Source organism: Vigna unguiculata, chromosome 11 (genome assembly GCF_004118075.2).
Source record: "Vigna unguiculata cultivar IT97K-499-35 chromosome 11, ASM411807v1, whole genome shotgun sequence".
Lineage (NCBI taxonomy): Eukaryota > Viridiplantae > Streptophyta > Magnoliopsida > Fabales > Fabaceae > Vigna > Vigna unguiculata.
This window is the reverse complement of record NC_040289.1, coordinates 22,179,226-22,201,281: the sequence shown is the minus strand read 5'-3', so window position 1 is coordinate 22,201,281 and position 22,056 is coordinate 22,179,226.

The window sequence follows — 22,056 nt, the reverse complement described above, 5'->3', positions numbered from 1 at the left end:
GGTTTGGGGTTTGGGTGTTCAAACCAAGGATGGATTGTGATCATAAAGTTTCTATGGTTGTCGTGTTACTTGAATGCGACATTGAGTATTATTGGACATGTTTTGATTATGAAATCTTTTATGCATATCATTGTTTATGGTTAGCTTACCCCTATTTGTTTGTTTGTGTGTTTGTTGCATGTGCGATGATCATATAACATGTGTGTGATACGGGAGCAGACGGTAATGCAGATAATTCTGACTCGAAGTAGATATCGAAAAGGATGGAGTGGAAATTTTCTTTTGATTCCTAGTATTTAGTTGGAACTTTGTTTTTTTTTAATTATTATTATTATTTCAAATTAACATTTGGATTACCTATTTACATTTAAATTTTAAGTTTTTACTATTACTATTATGTGTCTTTTCGTGATACAATCGTTTACTTTTAATTAAATGAACCATAACACCTTCTCGTGGCATCCTAAATTTGAGGTTTTACAAACGAGAGGCTGGTGTGGACTCAAGAGTTTTTATAATATAATTAGTTGTTTTAAATCATATAGTAAAAAATTATGTAATTTTCTTTTGATCGTAAATGTTATTGGACGTTTTTGACAAAGTGACGGTTTGAACTATTTAATTTAAATTAAATTAAAAGTTTTTAATAGTAAATTTTCAATGTTAATTCCTTTTCTGCTAAACACAAAAATTTTCTAACATTCTGTGACATCCCAAAATTAGGGTGTTACACTTTCTATCTCGGGTCTGGTCCAACCGAGGAGAAAGCATGATTTACTAGCTCGGTTATGTCTCAACTGAGGCATATTTGTTATTAAAAAAAATTGAGATAACCTTCTACCTTAGTTTTGGTTACAACCGAAGCATAAAGGTGTCTATGTTTTTAAATCTGCAAGTTTTCAACTAGAAAATTAGGACCAGCCAGAAACAAAAGCCAAATTCTATTCAAATAGAAAATGTGGCAAAATACTTAAATACTATTCATATTATGCACTATTCATTATAATCTCATATGCTACCATAAATAGATATACTAGGTACTATTGTACATTTGTATAAAGTACTTTGCACAAGTTATGACGTGTTGGGGATTGATGTAGTGGTATTAATTTTTTGCGCACAAGATAATAATTTAAATTAGTATATAAACTAAGAAAAAATTGCAGATAAGTATTTGATATAGTGAAATTATTACCGTTTCCCATCCACTTGTGATATGAGCACTTACAACGGTTGACATCCATTGCATTACATAGTAATCGTACATATGAGTCAGTTTGTAAACTACACTACAATGAAGACACAATTATAAGTAATTAAGGAAGAAAATAAATCGAATTATTATAATACTGTAGAACAAAATACCAAACCTAGAGGCCTAACCATGCTAGCCTTTTTGTCATAACAGTTGATTTCCTTACCAACATGCTATGTCCAGCAATTGAACTATGAAAAAGGTAAGGTGTTAAGGTACACTTATAAAAGAAAGAAAGTTCATAAAATTGAGGTTCTTACCAATCTATAACATGTTTGAGATGGTTAAGGGGAGACTTGTGCAAGGAACAAAGCCACACAACAATGTTGCCCTTCATGGAAATCACAAGTAGTTACCAATGATTCTTGTAATCAAAACAAAATTCATTGTTGTACCATAAAATAGAATATTATAATTAGAAGTCAACAAATTACACTTACCTAGCTATATAGGGGACAAAATATATTTCCTTCCCTCATTCAAAGAATTAAGTGATGTATGCTTGAATGCCATCAAATTTATTCCCTGCATGAGTGACTTGGGGGTCTATGAACCTATATACATCACTCAACCCCATATTGTTACTGACACCAAACATATACCTGGACTAAAACATTTATTTAATCTAAGTAACTAGATAAATTTATTAAACATCAGGTTTTTTGTCTCCGACACAAGCTCTAGGACATCTTTCTTATGCAGATACAATGGGATGTCATTATCTCTCCCAAATACATTAGAATCCCATGGAACTGCCATCGACTTATCACTTATGATGTTAGCAAGCTGGTGTAATGCAGATCATGAGTGCACATAAACAGATGACAACAAAGAAATCAACAAAATAGTATAGAGCCAACACTTTCCATATCAAGGCAGATTTAGCAAAACCCCCAAAACCAAAACCTTTATCAACTATTGAAACATGATAACATAGTGCATAAAATGCTTTAAATGCAAATATGAGGCAGAACTTGAATGCAACTTAGTAAGCATGGAAAAATTCGTGGATTCAATTCATAGCAGCAAAATCAAATAGTGAAATCAGATCATCAAGAAAGCTATGTGTGTGCATGTAATTCAAAGATGAAAAGCTGGACAAGATTCTTCTATTCACTTTGATGTTTTAACCACTATGCAAACATTCTATATGCATGAAAATTCTTCTAAGAAAAGCTGAATGATGTACGAACTAAAAAGGATGCATGAATCCTAAATGAGTGCTTACTATATGCTTGAAAACTAGACATTCAAGGTACTATGCAACCATAGAAAGCAAAAACGTGAATGCAATGCAGATAAAGGATACAATAAGAATTAATTGATGCAAATGCAAAAGTTAATACAACTATAATCAACAACAGAACAAACATGAATGTGAAAGTTGTTTTAGTGATCAATCAAGAATCCTTTTGCACTCGAGAAGACCTCTCGTGAATGTGTGCCAACTTTGGGGTCACTTGATTCCCATAAGGAAACGCTGAAATGTGCATTGTGAACCATGCTTAAATCACTAAATCACGAAATTATAAACATGAGAGCAATGATTGGAATTAAAATATTTGCAAATTAAAGACTGAATTACAGTAAAAGAACTTAAACTAATACAGAATCTTATAGCAGAAAAGATGAATTGGAATTTAAAGTAAGTTGAATATTGTACCACACCTAGCCTAACTCGACCAAATAAGTAAACAATGCATATACCAAGGCAGCCAAGTATTCAGCCTAGGCCGAGTCAGCCTAACTTGTACCGGTTGTAACTTATACATCTAGAGGAACAACCTGCACCTCATATAACCAATATAAGCCGTCAAGGTCAGTAGCTGGTCTAGGCCGGCTACTCCAGTAGACCCGGTAAGATTAAAGCACAGGCCGACAACTCCAATAAACTTAGTGAAAATAGAAGCCCCCGCATTCAATAGGTCTTAAGGGCCTGGGTTAGGGCCCAGGCCCATTCACAGTCCAAGCTAGAGCCCAAGTCAGAGCCCGGCCCATGAGATAATCAGACATCATTAATGCTCTATATATACGCGTGGACCCCAGTAATTAAAGGTACACATTCATTCATCACTGATTTGACCTTCTGAGAGCTTTGACTTACTTGAGCTTCGGAGACTTTTCTGCAGGTAACCCTTCCTAGGTTCAAGCTGACATGTACCAACCGGGAAGAGACCAAATGAGGAGATAACGGACTACATGGTAAGGTGACGCTTGTGCTTGACTCATCTTATTTGTTCTCTGCAGGAACAAATATAAAGGCAAGGAAACTAGAAATGCAATCAAAAATTAAACAACCAAATTGAACACTAGAAATCAGAATCGGAACAAAATCAGTGTATTCATTGAAATTGGCAAAGTACACAAGATCAAGAAAGTGCTAGGAACTTTAAATGGTGAAAGAGAACTCTCTTAGTCCAATCCTGGTGTTTGTTTCTAAGTGGGTAAAGTAATTAGAGCTACCTAACACACTAGAGGAAACTCCAATCTCATGAAGGTTATTGTTTCGCTTCATCATATGTGGAGTGAACCCTCTTACATTACACTTCCTCTCCCTCGCTCACAAGAACACGAACATCATAACCTGAGAACCTTAGCCCTAAACCTTTCTCTCTCGCGCACAACTAGGGCTCTCTCAAAAAAACCTAATTCGACCCCTTAAAAATCCCCCGAAAATGAAAAATCAGAAAAGGAAAACCCAAAAATCGCCTAACCATGATCCTTCCTTTCGAACCAGAATCGTGAATCTAAAACCTCACTCGTGTGCCTTTGATTTGCTTCGATCTTCTCCTTCTTCTCCATCTCGAATCAACGTCAGATCGCCTCCCTCTATTTCGCATCAACATCAACTTCGATCTCTCTCTCGGATCAAATCTCGGACCTCAAACTTGATTTGTACCCATCAGGATTCAATGTCAAGTTCTGATATGTGGTGGAGTGCTTCTCGTGCCCTTGATTCAGCATCAGCAAGAATCTGCCTTCTTATGTGAAACTGTGCGTTTTAGGTGAAGGGTTGATCTACAAATAAGAAAGATTGGAGTCAAGGGGTCAAGAATGCAAATTAACAAAAGGAAAAGAGTTTCCTAGCAAAGAGAATTTATTAAAAAGGGCAAACTAAATGCATTAAAACAATTTTAAAATTAGTCTTTTAAACATATTTTTATGAAAACTCTATTTTTCTAAACTATCAACAAAAACTAATTAATTAAAGACAAACAAATATTTATTTAAACTAAAAAGAAAGTTTTAGAAACACTAGTGTAAAATAGGCTTTTTATACTGCTTGAAAATGTTGACATGAGAAGCCAAGGTGGTTTGCTTCTTGAAGATTTGATGAAGATTGAATGAAGCTCTTTTGAACTATCTTGAAGCCATAAACATTGGAATGAAGTCTACATTGATGAAGGACAGGAGATTTGATGATATCCATGGTGATCAAGGCTGGAATGTGTGCTCTCCATGTACTTACATCATTAAGAAAGTGTGCTCGTAGTTTGTAATTCATGTTGTAGACCTTAAAGCATTAATTAGATGTAGTTTGGTCTTTGTTGTGTTTTTAATTTGTTGAATGGTTTTTCAACAGGTTAAAATGTCTCTTTTAATCTGTTGAATAACTTTTTAACAGGTTAAAAGGTTGGCTGTAGTAGTCTTAAACTCCAACAAATTCAATCAGTTGATTTAGTTTTTAATCGACTGATTTCACTTAAGTCAAGTGAAATCAACCGATTGATTTGAAAATCAACCTGTTGAATTTCGTAACAATTTGACTATAAAAGCTGTGATTTTCGAAAGAGAGGTCAGTTGATCATTTTACAGCACGAATTGGTTCCGGAAACTTGTTGAAACTCTCTCCTTCGTGATCATAGGTGTTGCAGCTGTTGAAGATTGATCTTGGATCAATTCTTGAAGCTTTTGGCTTGGTTTGAAGCTTGAAGAAAGTGGTTTGTGGTAGGCAAGGTTGTGCTACCACTGAGGTTTGATCTTTCTCAAGCTTTGTGTGTGTGCCTGGTGGTTTTCTAGGCCTGCAAGAGGGTTCTTACTGTGCTGGTGTGATTCTTGTGTGATTCAAGAGTCTTTTGTGGTGTTTTTGCATATTTTGGAAGTGTAAGGGTGGATTCTTTGTAAAACTTTTGAAATAGTGCAAAGTCAAGCTCAGGTTGCCTTGATAAACTGGATGTAGCTAAGGTTTGAGTGAACCAGTATAAAAATTCGTGGTGTCCTCACTTCTTTAACCTTTCTCTCTTGCATTTTCATTTTAAAGTTTCAAGAACTTGTGCTTTAATCATCTTTTTCATGTTCTTGCATGTTTTCATAGCATCTGAAGCATTGAGCATGTTTGTATAATCATTTGGAACTGATCTTGATCATTCTTGAGCATTGTTTCTGGTTTAAAATTCAAATTCACATTTCTGCATTTTTCCCAGTATTTCAGTCGACTGTTTTCCAGTTTCAATCGATTGATTATACCAGAACAAAATCTGTTTAGTAAAATCAATCTGTTAACTCTGTTTTTGATCGATTGAAAATGTATAGTTCAGTACTGTTTGCATCCTAACTTGGTGATCTATTTGATTCAATTAAAGGAGGTTTTTAGCTTGTAAAAATAGCCTAATGTTTTAACTAGCCAATTCAACCCCCCCCCTTCTTGGCTTTTCAACCATTTCAAAACTAACAATTGGTATCGAAGCAAGGTACTTGAAATTTGGTCAAGTAAGGTCCTAAATCTGTTTTGAACTACTTGAAATGGCTGAAAATAAGTTACCCTTTGGTGAAGGTGCCTCAATTCATAGACTAGCTATGTTTAGTGGGATTAATTACCAATTGCAAGATTAAGTGTCAAAGAATGCAGATGAGGAAGATCTACTACAGGAGCAGATTTCTGCTGCAGGAAATCAGTTGGCTGAAAAGGAAAAATAGTCGACTGAAAAAGCTACAGATAGCAAATTGTCCAAGGATTGGATCCAGCCTAGAGGTTTATCAAAGGACAACATCATAGGTTATATCAAACAGGGAGTATCTACTAAACGTAGGATTGTATTTTGTGAACATGTTGCATTTGTATCTCAAATTGAACCTAAGAATGTGAATGATGCTTTGAATGATAGTAATTGAATTGTGGCTATGCAAGATGAACTCAATCAATTCACAAGAAATGATGTGTGGTCTCTAGTGCCTAAAATTAATGGCATGAATATAATTGGAACCAAATGGCTTTTTAGAAACAAAATGGATGAAGATGGTAATATTGTAAGAAACAAAGCTAGACTAGTTGCTAAAGGTTATAATCAAGAAGAAGGTATTGATTTTGATGAAACTTATGCACCTGTAGCTAGGCTAGAAGCTGTGAGATTACTCTTAGCATATGCTTGCATGTGTAACTTTAAATTGCATCAAATGGATGTGAAAAGTGCATTCTTGAATGGTTTTCTAAATGAAGAAGTGTATGTATCACAACCTCCTGGATTTGAGGATCATCTCTATCCTAACCATGTTTTCAAATTGAAAAAGGCCTTATATGGTTTGAAACAAGCACCAAGGCAATGGTATGAAAGGCTAAGCAATTTTCTCTTATCAAAAGGTTATACTAGAGGTGCAGTGGATAAAACACTCTTCATTAGAAAACATGATAATGATGTGATACTTGTTCAAGTGTATGTTGATGATATCATCTTTGGTTCAAATAATAACACATTGTGTGAAGAGTTTGTTGCAGCAATGCAGGGAGAGTTTGAGATGTCCATGATGGGTGAGCTTGCCTACTTTCTAGGGCTACAAGTCAAGCAACTCAAGCATGGAACATTTTTAAATCAATCAAAATACTATTTCGACTTGTTGAAAAAGTTCAAAATGGAGGATTGCAAGGAAGCTGCTACTCCAATTGCAACAAATTGCCTTATGGATGTAGATGAGGCTGGCCAACTAGTAGATTCAACCAAATATAGAGGGTTGATTGGGTCTTTGCTCTATCTTACAGCAAGTAGGCCAGACATTCAGTTTGGAGTATGCTTATGTGCTAGATTTCAAGCAAATCCTAAGGAATCACACTTTAAGGCTGCAAAAAGGATTCTAAAGTACCTCAAAGGAACAACCAATGTTGGTTTATGGTATCCATGTGATTCTAATATATCTCTTAGTGGCTTTTCAGATTCAGACTATGTAGGGTGCAAATTGGATAGGAAAAGCACAAGTGGTACTTGCCATTTGCTTGGATCAAGTCTAATCTCATGGAATAGCAAAAAGCAAGCTTGTGTGGCACTTTCCATAGCTGAAGCTGAATATATTGTTGTTGGACATGGTTGTGCACAAATCATATGGTTGAAACATCAACTTTTGGACTATGGTGTAAGGCTAAGCAAGGTACCTTTGTATTGTGATAATACTAGTGCAATCAACTTAAACAAGAATCCAATAGAACATTCTAAAACTAAGCATATAGAGATTAGGCATCATTTCATTCGTGATCATGTTCAAAAGGGTGATTGTGAAATCATGTTTGTTAAAATTGAAAATCAATTGGCGGATTTGTTTACAAAACCATTGGCTAGAGATAGGTTTAACAAGCTAAGAACTGAACTAGGCATCTTAGACATCAAAAATGTGGTCTGATGTGTTTGTAGCATGTTAATCTTATGTACTAATGCATTGGTTTCATAAAAATCAGCTGTTGTATGCAAAAGTTAAAAACTGTCATAGTCAAACTGTTGATTTTGCATTTCAACGTGTTGATTTCACTTAAATTTGCCTCTGTTTTCAAAATTCATGATCAGTCAATCTATTGTTTCTGTATTTCAACATATTTATTTCACTTAAACTGCCACTGGATAATGAAAAATTGATCTGTTATGATTTTTGATCTACTGTTTTCATAATTCAGTATGTTGATTTCATTAAAACTGAATCTGGAAAAATGAAGTTCAATTTCACGATTTTCAATCGATTTATTTTTAAAATCAGTCATTTGATTTCACTTAACCAGATTCTGCTTTTAATCTCTGATGCACTAATGTTGTTTTAGTCGACTGATTCTATTTTCAACGTGTTGATTTCACTTAAATTGTGCTTTTACTCACGCATTGAATTGTTAAGCTGACTCAGTAAAAGCAAGCATCTTTTTGTCAGGTACTATCTGCTCTTAACTGCCTATTTCATTAGCCATTTATTACTTTTACTGAATTCTTTGACCAAAAAGCATTCTTGTGTATAATTCCAATGTGCATGCAGCTCACATGATCTGAACTGATTGATTCTCTCATAAAAACACATTGAAAACATCATGAATGCATGAGATACTGTTTTGGACTGCATTAAATTGATTTGGGTAACATAAAACGAATTAATTAGAAAAATCTGCACCATTTAATCAACTGTTTCTGAAAAATCAGTTTGTTGAATTATAAATACTGCACTTGTATTGCTGCATTTGCATCATACATCTCTTAGAACCAGCCATACCAACATTCATCATGCCTCGTCGTTCCCAATGAGCTACCAATCTGATGATGAGCATTCCACTCCTCCTACTCCAAGATCTCCAAATAATGAAAGCCATGGGAGAATTGAAGCATGGTTTGAGGATCATGAGGACAACATTCAAGTGTTCCTCATTGAGATGAACAGGAAGCATATCAGCATTCCTAAGGTGTTGAGGTTCTCATGGCTAAGGACTGGAGGCTTTGAGAGCCTATTCCAACAACTAAAGCATCAAAAGTTGAAGTCCTTCCTTGAACTTTCAGGGAAAATATATCCAGACTTGGTAAAGGTGTTTTTCACCAACTTGGAGTCAAAAATGATGTCCTACTGTCCAACATCAAGGGTGTTCAAATGGAGATCAACAAGAGAGCTTGGAAAGATGTGGTTGGACTCAAACCAAGGGGTGTGCAAGTGAGAAAAACTGAAACTGGGGCTATTCCAGAATTCAACAAGATGCAATACTATGGCCAATGCTTGAGAGATCCTATTGCTGAAATCAAACACTTCCATGTTGGTGGTCTCAAGGTGGATCAAAGGCTACTTGGTATGATTGTCACAAAAATCCTTGTTCCACGTGGTAGCAACCATTCAACATTGAATGAGGGAGATTTGATACTCATGTACTGCATTCAACACAACATTCAAGTGGATTGGATCTATGTATTTCGTGATCAAATGCTCAAGGCCAAGAGGCTCATGGATTTTAGGCTTCCATATGTGGTTTTGGTGTCTAAATTCATATGTGGTTTTGGTTCAATGCATTGGATAGCCAAATCCATGATATCCATGATGACTAAGTGTGGTGGTTGTTTAGGATCATGCATTGCATCCTTGTGTTTGTGATTTTTCAGTTTGAGTTCTGTCTGTTTCAGTTGGTTGTTTTTCATTTCAGTCCGCTGATTGTATCAGCTTTATGCATCTATTTTCTGTTTTCAGTTTCTGTTGGTTGTATTTCCTTCTAGTATTAATAAAATGATATGCAATGCTTGTTATATTTATGCATTTGTTCTGTTTGATGAATCCAAAGGGGGAGAAAAATTGGAAAATGGATAATTGATCACATTAAACTAAGCATTCAAATTTGGAATCAATAATCAAATATGAATTTAAACCCATATTATTGATAGGGGGAGCATGATCACAGTTGTATACTTGCTAGCTTGTGTGTATTGTTGCTGTAAAATGTGTTTCAGGTTCACAAACTTCAAGCTAAGGTGTTACTTCATCAATTGGTTTCCAACAAATGGAAGAAGCATTTTGCAATAGAAGATAGAAGAAGATAGATGGAATAGAGGTTGGCTTCATGAAATCAGGGGGAGATTGTTGACATGAGAAGCCAAGGTGGTTTGCTTCTTGAAGATTTGATGAAAATTGAATGAAGTTTTTTTCAACTATCTTGAAGCCATAAACATTGGAATGAAGTCTACATTGATGAAGGAAAGGAGATTTGATGACATCCATGGTCATCAAGGCTAGAATGTGTGCGCTCCATGTACTTACATCATTAAGAATGTGTGCTTGTAGGTTGTAATTCATGTTGTAGACCTTAAAGCATTAATTAGATGTAGTTTGGTCTTTGTTGTGTTTTTAATCTGTTGAATGGTTTTTCAACAGGTTAAAATGTCTCTTTTAATATGTTGAATGACTTTTTAACAGGTTAAAAGGTTGGCTGCAGTAGTCTTAAACTGCAACAAATTCAATCAGTTGATTTAGTTTTTAATCGACTGATTTCACTTAAGTCAAGTGAAATCAACCGATTGATTTGAAAATCAACCTGTTGAATTTCGTAACAGTTTGACTATAAAAGCTGTGATTTTCGAAAGAGAGGTCAGTTGATCATTTTAGAGCACGAATTGGTTCTGGAAACTTGTCGAAACTCTTTCCTTCGTGATCATAGATGTTGCAGCTGTTGAAGATTGATCTTGGATCAATTCTTGAAGCTTTTGGCTTGGTTTGAAGCTTGGAGAAAGTGGTTTGTGGTAGGCAAGGTTGTGCTACCACTGAGGTTTGATCTTTCTCAAGCTTTGTGTGTGTGCCTGGTGGTTTTCCAGGTCTGCAAGAGGGTTCTTGCTCTGCTGGTGTGATTCTTGTGTGATTCAAGAGTCTTTTGTGGTGTTTTTGCATATTTTGGAAGTGTAAGGGTGGATTCTTTGTAAAACTTTTGAAATAGTGCAAAATCAAGCTCAGGTTGCCTTGACAAACTGGATGTAGCTCAGGTTTGAGTGAACTAAGATAAAAATTCGTGGTGTCCTCTCTTCTCTAACCTTTCTCTCTTGCATTTTCATTTTAAAGTTTTAAGAAGTTGTGCTTTAATCATCTTTTTCATGTTCTTGCATGTTTTTATAGCATCTGAAGCATTGAGCATGTTTGTATAATCATTTGGAACTGATCTTGATCATTCTTGAGCATTGTTTCTGGTTTAAAATTCAAATTCACATTTCTGCATTTTTCCCAATATTTCAGTCGACTGTTTTTCAGTTTCAATCGATTGATTATACCAGAACATAATCTGTTTAGTAAAATCAATCTGTTAACTTTGTTTTTGATCGATTGAAAATGTATAATTCAGTATTGTTTGCATTTTAACTTGGTGATCTATTTGATTCAATTAAAGGAGGTTTTTAGCTTGTAAAAATAGCCTAATGTTTTAACTAGCCAATTCAACCCCCCCTTCTTGGCTTTTCAACCATTTCAAAACTAACAAAAAAGGCTTTTTATACCGGTTCTAGCATCGGTATAGATGCAGGCGGTATAGAAGGTTTGATCTTTCTATGACCTAAACCGGTATAAAAAGTGATTTTTTATTTTTTTTATGAAAAATTCGTTTGTGCTTCCTATAACATACCAAACTTGTATATAATTATCCAAAACATCCAGGAAAAAAATCTCATTCTATCTAATATTTACATGAAATAGAATCTAATGTTTATATGAAATAAAATATACTCCAAACCGAATTACTATATAAGTCATAAAACACCTAACATCATCTTATATAAACACTTAAAAGAAACAAAGCCCACTGCTCAGAACTTCCTTAAAGACTCCTTGATCCATTGGAGATGTGTCATTGAAAATCTACATTATGAATAGTTGAGTCAATAATATTTTAGTGTTAGAATGATTTATGTTATTGCATTTACCTCCTTTCCTTTTAGCCTATGAGCTCCAAAGTATAAAGAATGATTTATGTTAGCAATATGTGTTGCGACTAACTGTTAACTCGCTCAACCTAGTCCCACGCCTACCCTTTTCTTTGGTAGACGTCTGAATCTTGTCCCCGTCTTGTGAAGGTGGAAGGTCACCAAATGGTGTGTCATCAGACGTATCCCTGTTCAAATAAATAATTATTAGTGAGAATTAATAAATATCTGTTGGTATCATGTAGCGGAATGTTTGAGTGTGCGGACAAAACCAAGAGGGGGGTGAATTGGTTTTTAAGTAACAAAACTAATAATTTAAAATTTTTCCAAAATTTATCAATTAAATCAATAATTAATTTCTTCAAACACGATGATAGATGAAATAAAGAGATAGAGAAGAAGATTGAACACAAGTATTTATACTGGTTCGAATCAAAAGACCCTACGTCTAGTTGTTAATCTCTCAAAAATGAGATTAACTAAATCACTAATAAGTAACAGATTTACAAGCAGATATTAAGAGTGTAAGGAAAGAAAACACCTCTCTTGAATCACACAAGAGATGAACACCTTTCTCTGAATCACACAGAGAACCTTGACCTTAGCTTTCCTAGCAACAGCAGCAACACTCAATCTCCTAGAACACCTCTCAGGAAAAGTTATCGCTCTACCCACACTAGGTTTTTCAAAGCTTCTATTGAGAACACTCAGAGAACTCTTCTGCAGTCACAACACTAGTACTCTAGCTTCTCAAAAAGGTGGGTGAGAAGTAACTTTGAGGTTCCTTAAATAGGGGTTCCAGAAATTAGGTCAAAAAGTTGAACAGTCGCGTCCAACTGACCAGGATAATCGATTATCACTAGTGATAATCGATTATTCCAGTGTGGTTTATGAAAAACAAATGTTTGAGCAGATAAACAATTATTTGAGGTGATAATCGATTATTCCAGTGCTTTCTTGAAAAAATTGGTTCAGCTCAGGATAATCGATTATTCTAAGTGATAATCGATTATCACTTTGATTTTTCGAGAAATACCAGAATTTTCTTGTACACATAATTGGCTTATACTGAGAAGATTGTGTTTTAGTCCTTTCACATATAGTACATCCTTGATCTCCAAAGTATTTCCTCCTCCTACATCAGCTGTTCCATGTATTTTTCCATTGTTGTTATCCCCATAATTGACAAATCCTTGTTCCTTCTTTTTAAAGTTCTTAAACTTCTTTTTATCTCCAGTCATGTGTCTTGAACAACCACTGTCAAGATACCACATTGATCTTCTGGATTTAGAAGTCATCTACAAAATAAGGAAACAATTCATTTAGGTCCCCAACAACTTGTTTGGGTCCTTGGGGTTAGAAAAAATATCTACTTATGAACAGGAACCCAATGATATTTCTTATTAGGAACACCAAAATGTTTGATATTGCATTTGTTTGAAGTATGCCCCTTTTTCATGCAATAAAAACATGTAGCAGTACATGCATATGTATTCATAGAATAATATGTTCCTTTTTCTACCCAAATTCTATGAGTTCTTTTAGTTTTATTTTTAAAACTATGATTATGAGCATGCTTGGTCTTATTTGGGTTTTTCTTGATTTTAAACTTTTCCCAGTTTTTATTTTCTAAAGCATCATCAAGATGTTTTTCCAAAATACATATATCAAACATGTAACTTTTGCATGAAGCACATTCAACAATTTCTTTATTTTCTAAATTTGAAATTTTATTTTTCAAAAATTCTTCTTCTTCAAGAGATTTTTCAAATTTACTTTGTAAATCTTTAAAATCAGATTTTAACTTTTTATGAGCAGTATCCAATTTACTATATTTAATAAGTAATTGTTGAAAAGCATCACACAAATCATCATAGTCATTTTCATGGTAAGTAGAATTTACCTCACTGTTAGAATCATCATGATTAGCCATCAAACATAGATTTGCTTCTTCAGTTTCAGAATCACTAGAATTTGATGAGCTTGAGGCATTGTCTTCCCAAGCTATGTATGCTTTCTTTTTGAAGAATTTTCTACCCTTCTTTTCTTCACTTTTCTTTGAATTTGGGCAGTCAGCTTTGACATGTCCAGATTCTCCACATCCATAGCATTTAAAATTTGAGGATGATCCTTGATTATCCTTCTTGTTGCTCTTGAATTGATTTTTACCTTTGGCCTTCATGAATTTTGTAAATTTCTTAATCATAAGACTAAGATTTTCATCATCATCCGAATCTTCTTCTTCCTTTTGCCTTTTGCCTTTAACCACTTCTGTTTTAAAGTCTATGTTCTTCTTTCTTTCAATATCTTCTTCATCATTTAATCTGCCCGTGTTCAAGCTCATGTTCTCTCAGCTCTCCAAACAGAGCCGCCATCGTCATTGTCGCAAGGTTTTGTGACTCCGTGATGTTTGTCACCTTCGGCTGCCAAGTCCTGTTCAAGGATTTAAGAATTTTTATATTTAATTCATCAATGTCAAAAATTTTACCTAGACATGTGAGATGATTGACGATATGCGTGAATCGTTTCTGCACATCGTATATAGTTTCTCCTTGCTGCATCCGAAACATTTCGTATTCTTGGATCAAGGAGTTCTTGCGTGCTCTTTTCACATCGTCTGTTCCTTCATGGGTTACACGCAATATTTCCCACATTTCTTGTGCACTTGTGCATACTGAGATCTTGTAAAACTCATCTATGGTTAAGGCAGATGAAATTATATTTCTAGCTTTTACATCATACTGAGCACGTCTATTTTCGTCTGCTGTCCATTGCGAAAATGGCTTTGGTTCCTGCACATCATTTACAATATTAACAGGAACAAATGCACCATTTAAAACAACATCCCAAATACCTCTATCAACAGATTCCAGAAAAATTTGCATCCTAACTTTCCAGAAAGGATCATTTTCACCAGTAAATAGAGGAGGTCTGTTGATAGACGCACCCTCGGCAAAGGTTTGATTTTGTCCAACCATTTTCGAAAATTTTGAATAACTATCAAAGCAAGCTCTGATACCAATTGTTGGTATCGCGCAGCGGAACGTTTGAGCGTGCGGACAAAACCAAGAGGGGGGTGAATTGGTTTTTAAGTAACAAAATTAATAATTTAAAATTTTTCCAAAATTTATCAATTAAATCACTAATTAATTTCTTCAAACACAATGATAGATGAAATAAAGAGATAGAGAAGAAGATTAAACACAAGTATTTATACTGGTTCGGATCAAAAGACCCTACGTCCAGTTGTTAATCTCTCAAAAACGAGATTAACTAAATCACTAATAAGTAACAAATTTACAATCAGATATTAAGAGTGTAAGGAAAGAAAACACCTCTCTTGAATCACACAAGAGATGAACACCTTTCTCTGAATCACACAGAGAACCTTGACCTTAGCTTTCCTAGCAATAACAGTAGCACTCAATCTCCTAGAACACCTCTCAGGAAAAGTTATCGCTCTACCCACACTAGGTTTTTCAAAGCTTCTATTGAAAACACTCAGAGAACTCTCTTGTAGTCACAACACTAGTACTCTAGCTTCTCAAAAAGGTGAGTGAGAAGTAACTCTGAGGTTCCTTAAATAGGGGTTCCAGAAATTAGGTTAAAAAGTTGAATAGTCGCGCCCAACTGACCAGGATAACCGATTGTGATAATCAGTTATTCCAGTGTGGTTTATGAAAAACAAATTTTTGAGCAGATAATCGATTATCAGAGGTGATAATCGATTATTCCAGTGCTTTCTTGAAAAAATTGGTTCAGCTCCGGATAATCGATTATTCTAAGTGATAATCGATTATCACTTTGATTTTTCGAGAAATACCAGAATTTTCTTGTACAATACTGATTCTAACTAATCTAATTACATTTTACAAGATAGCTTTAAACATAATAACATATGGTCTTCATATTGTCTTCCAGATGGCTTTCAGGCTTCTTTTATCATCATCAAAATCTTGCTTCAACATTTAGACTTGTATTGTTTTTACCAACAATATCAGGTACCCTTTTCATAGTTGAAAACATTACACATGATAAACAATTTTACTATTGTCACTGGTTAGGTACATGCAGATTCAACAAAGATACAAGAAAGCTATTGGTTATATGCCTTTTATTTTTTAGGCTTCATCACTAATTGTTGGAAAATTTGGGTGCCTGAAAAAGAACAATGCTACTGCAAAATAATGCATGTAATTATTTTCTTAGAATGAAAAATAATCTTATTAAATTTGGTACTAATCATATCACAAAGTAACAACCTAGATAATATTAATTAAAAATATCAATAAGCCAAATAGGTCTAACCTTCTTTCACATGATAAAGAGAAATGAGATATTTGTAAAAGTATTGTGACAATCAAGTTAATCATGTTGATTTAAAGGTAGGATTTCGTTAAAGGTTTTAGTACTGTTTATTATTATTTTTTTCATAACTATTAATTTAGAAATTTGATTAGAGAATCAATTTTACCTTATCTTTGAATCTGTTCCACCATAAAACTTAAGGTTTTAAAGTTAGGACCAATATATACTTAAGACTTGAATAACCAACCGTGATGACATGAAAGAATAATAAATATTGTAACTTCAATCCCTCTCTAATTCCTCTAATTAGTTATGTGTGATATTGGACTTCAATGATACACTATTAAACCATTAATACATGTTTAACTAAGCACATATATATATATATATATATATATATATATATATATATATATATATATATATATATATATATATATAAATAAAGAGATAAATCAGTAGTTTAGACACTATATCATAAATGGTACATCTTAAGTAGGTGACACTCGAAACATTTATATAAAATGCTATTTAGAATAAAAAATAATCAAGGGAAACAGAAAGGTTCATAAAAGTAAATAAAAAGTAAAACAACAATTGCTATCTACATCTCTTATAGTATTTTTTTTCCTTTAAATCTCTTAAATCAATAACTTGACGTATTTGTATCTATTAAAAACAAATTTGATCATCTAAAGCAAAGTTGTTGCTTACCTAAGAAAATATAGAATTCAGTTGATGCTTACCTAAGAAAAACCTGCAAAGGAAGTAAAGTTGTTGAAAAGAATGTATTGAAAGAAAGTAATCATAAGCCAAATAGGGAAATCTCCTCACTAATGGAAATTAAATAAATGAATCTGAATCATGAAAACTTCATAATTAAATGGTACATTTAATTAATAGGGATAAGGAATCAAACAATAATTTCAATGAGGATAGTACTCAATAATTGCAATAGTGTAAAATACATTTGGAGTTTCTTTTTTGTGATTATTTTTACCAATATTTATTAGTACTCAATAGTTGCTTGCATGTTAGAATATGTAGAATGTGAATAAATAGTGATTATTTGAAGTGAAATGGAAATTAACATAATTTTCAAATTAACATTATTTGAACAATAAAAAGTCTGTTAATAATAAAAAGTCTGCCACAGCCTTCAAAATAAACCCAGTTTTAAAATAGCCTTTAAAACATTTACATAATCCAGCCTTGCCCCCAAGGTTTCACTTCAAATGTTCAGCTTACCATTATTTACCCTCATTTTTTTTTTTGTGAATGCCAAAAGATAATACCAGGAACTTGAGCTTTAACATTCTGCTTCTCCATTAAAGTTGTGCACTAGCTCTAGACCAAACAAATTAACATATCCACACGCACCAAAACATAATCCATTGATCCATTTTCGAGAAACATGTTTCTAATCCATGTGATGTGCATTAATAGCTACTCTCATAAAGATCATCTAATCACGATGAAAATATAAAAATGGCTAATGACACATAAACACACATTAACAAGTTAAAGAACACTAGGATCCAAGAAAAGCAATTTCTCACACATGCCACAGTAATATTCCCATGATCCCCTCTCTTCCTGGATTGAAGAACAATTAGCCCTATAGCCATTGGAAAATCATAAAAGAGAAGTGAATCAACATTACTAATGATGAAATATTAACTCCTAAACTCTAGCCCCCACTTCCCCCATAATGCCTAAAACTGTAAACAGCATATAACAAGTTTATCTAGCGCACATGCCTCTGTTTGAGGGTTTATTTTCTTATTCAATCATCATTACTCGAGGACATATTAAGCAACATAGCTTTCCTAAATAGTAGACTGGATCAGCATGATGTTGGATTTAAAAACCTACCTGGTACTACCTTCTGGCACAATGACAATGGCACATTTTATAAGCAATGCATTAGAAACAGAGGATGGATGAAATTTCAAAAGATTTGTTCCTGCATACCTTCGACCATTAGACTTTTAAGCTGTAGATTCTAAAATTCAAAACTTTCGCAAATTTTAAGATAAGTAACCCAATGAAGATGGCCAAAATTAACACAAAGATGTCACTTATGAAGCCAACACTACAAATAGAAAACAAGTTTCTTCAGATCACTTGAATCTTTTTTATCTCATAGAGAAAGGCATCAGCAAGCATATTAAAGACATGTCCAGGATTAATATGCTGAAAAGTAGAAATGGTGTGGAGGTTGCTCTGCAAATCTTGAATTGCTAAAAACTAAAAACTGCAGAAAAAGTCAAGGGAAAAATCTCATGAATAAAAATTGAATTTAACATCACAGATCATGCTAGAATTGAACATACGCAATATATAAAAATAGAGGATGGCACAAGGAGCAAATGACCATTCACTTACAAGAAAATTTCCTACAATTAACTACGCGCCAGTCATTCAGGTACCTCCTCCAACTTTGCCTGCAATAAGTAGCCTTCTAGTTGGAAACAAAACAAAAAAAGCAGTCACCACAACAATATAGGACTTCGTTGATTTGCTTGTCACTATTAATTAGTAGAAACAATTTTCAAAGTAATTGTTTCCAGATTAAATGATATTAAAATCAAAAGAGAGAAACAGTTAGGTTGACGTTTTAAATTGTTCTATTGTTTTTCATTCTTTTTTACATTTTCCTCAATTACACTAAACTTCGTGTCCTGCACCACCGTTCACTTACAATCATATTGCGTTAGAATCATGAGTAGTATCCTCTTATTGATTTTTTTCACTACCTGCACTAACTTTTAATCAATATGCATTAAGTAAGTTGCAGCTCGGGCATGGTTGAGAAATGAAAGTCAAGGTTATTGGTAATGAGTAACCTACCTTAAAATCTTTGCAGAAACAACCTACCCTAAAATATTTGCAGAAACAACCTAACCTAGCAAAAATAGGAAAAAGGGGAACATCAAACATAACAAAAGCAACAAACCTAACAAATAATAGGAGAATAGTAATATTGCCTGAACCTGACAGCAATGGAGGTGCGAAACACGAACGTGCAGCAATGGAGGTGCGAAACACGAATGTGAACAGAGGAGATCAACTCCAATGGAGGAACGAACGCAAATGATGAAGGAAAGGAAAATGGAGAAGATGATGATAGAATGATGATCGGCGAATGCGAACGGTGAACGACACGTGCGAATGGTGAACGACAAACGGCGAACAGCGAACCCAAATGGCAAACGCGAACAAACCTCAACAGCAACAGGCAAAAACTGGACAGAAACGATGAGACCCGTGGGGAGTAAATGGAAATGAAAAAAAAAGGAAAAGTCTGGAAACGTGAAACATCATTGAGAAGTGGGAAGGATAAATGAAAAATAGAATATTTTAGACCTATTATACTTAGAACAATTATAAAAAGTCTTATTTAATATTCTAAAAATGTTACTGAATCACTTTTTATACCTATTTTAGCCCCAACAGGAATTAAAGAACTCATTTTATTCATTAAATTATTATGGTCTCGCTTTTTTATGCCTAATAAATTTGAACAGGTATAATATATAAACAGGTATATACATATAAAAAACTAATTTTGCACTAGTGAAAGGAAAAATAACCAAAATTGGAGTGCTAACAAACTCTTTGGAAATTTGCACTAATAAAAAACTCATATTTTCTACCAATTTTGTTTTGAAATTCTTTTTGTAGGAAATACTTGCAAATTTTGTTGTGAAAAGAAATTTTCAAGAAATTGCTACCAATTTTCTTACAAAATATTTTGTATTAAACACTTTTCGCAACAAATTTTGTAGGAAATACTTGCAAATTTTATAATTTTTTAGGAAATGATTATCCACGAAGGAATTACCTACCAATTAAAATTATTAGAAAAAATGGCAGAAAAAAGTCTTTTCTTGCAAATTATTTTAACAAATTTGTAAGAAATATCCCATGTAATATGAGAATTTCTAGTAGCGTTGATAAATAATATAGTAAGATCTGCAAAAACATAGTTCAAATAAATTAAAATTCCCTTCAACCAAGACCACAAGCAAATTGCTGCAACACATTCAAAGAAAATATGCTGAATGAATTCCTCCTTCTCTTTGTACGAAGAAAAGATAGAGCACAAATGGAGACCTCTACATTGTACTTCTGTGTCAACAACAATCCTATTGTGTAATACTTTCAATAAAACTAATATTTTTGATGGGGGAGTGGACAACGACTAAATTAAATTTCCCCAATCTTTAAGATCAAAATCTATAGTAGAGCTAGATTCTATTACTTTATAGTTCAACATTTGCACTTAAAAAATAAAACACTACAGAGAAATCTGCCAAACTTTAGAAACTTTTACATTTAGAGGAAGGACAAACACTAATAATAACATATATGCCTTTCTGGGAGCACCACAAATTAATCCATTAATTTATCTTTTCTCTATTATGAACAATCCAAAATGTGTATTTTAAAAATTGAAAGAATTGTTCTAGTAGTGAAAACAAAAATGAAAACCAATCTTTATTAATTTATTTTTCAAACATAGTTTTCTATTTTCTTTACAAGTTATTTATATTGTTTACATTACTTCTTCAATTAATAATATATATAATTAGTCTAATTAAAGTATTTTCGTCTACTTTTAACAAACATAAATGTATTTAAATATTTAATAATTTTATACACTATTTTAATATAATGGTTCATGTTATAATAATATGTAATATTCTTGTACATATTTAAAATCAATTTTTTGAATTTATTTATTTTTTACAACAATTTTCAAGTTTATTAACCATTTTTTAACTATTTAGTAAACCGTTCAACCACTGCATTTTGTGGAGTTCTAGGAGTGAAAAGTTATGCTTTATACCATGTTTTCACAAAAATGCTCAAATTTTTCATTTTCAAACTCTCCACCATGATCACTCTTTAGAGAGAATATTTTAGAACCTTTTTCATTTTCTAAAACCTTAGCATGTTTCTTAAAATCTTCATTTTCTACACAACACCTATAACACAGGGGGTTCGGCAGATTCAGTTTCAACACAAAATTACTAAAACGTAATTGTAGTTTTGATTAAACAGTCACGAAAACAACAATGATTTCTTGCTTCGAATAAAATTTATGTTGACATGAGAAACCAAGGTGATATGCTTCTTGAAGATTTAATGAAGATTTAATGAAGCCCTTTTGAACTATCTCAAAGCCATTACCATTGGAATAAAGCCTACATTGATGAAGGAAAGGAGATTTGATGATATTCATGTTGATCAAGGTTGGAACGTGTGCTCTCTACATAGTTACATCATTAAGAAAGTGTATTTGAAGTTTGTAATTCATATTGTATACCTTGTAGCATTGATGTATTTGGTCTTTGTTATGTTTTTTAATATGTTGAATGGTTTTTCAATAGGTGAAAATGTGTCTTTTAATCTGTTGAATGGTTTTTCAACAAGTTAAAAGGTTGGCTGCAGTACTCTTAAACTGCAACAAATTCAATCAGTTGATTTATTTTTTAATTGACTGATTTCACTTAAGTCAAGTGAAATCAATCGATTGATTTGAAAATCAACCTGTTGAATTTCGTAAATGTTTGACTATAAAAGCTGTGATTTTTGAAAGAGAGGTTTGTTGATAATTTTTTAGCGTGAAATTATTCTGGAAACTCGTTGAAACTCTCTCCTTCGTGATCAATTCTTAGAGCTTTTGGCTTGGTTTGAAGCTTGAAGAAAGTGGTTTGTGGTAGGCTGGGTTGTGCTGCCACTGAGGTTTGATCTTTCTCAAGCTTTGTGTGTGTGCTTGGTGGTTTTCCAGTTCTGCAAGAGGGTTCTTGCTGTGTTGGATTGACTCTTGTGTGATTCAAGAGTCTTTTGTGTGGTTTTTTCATATTTTAA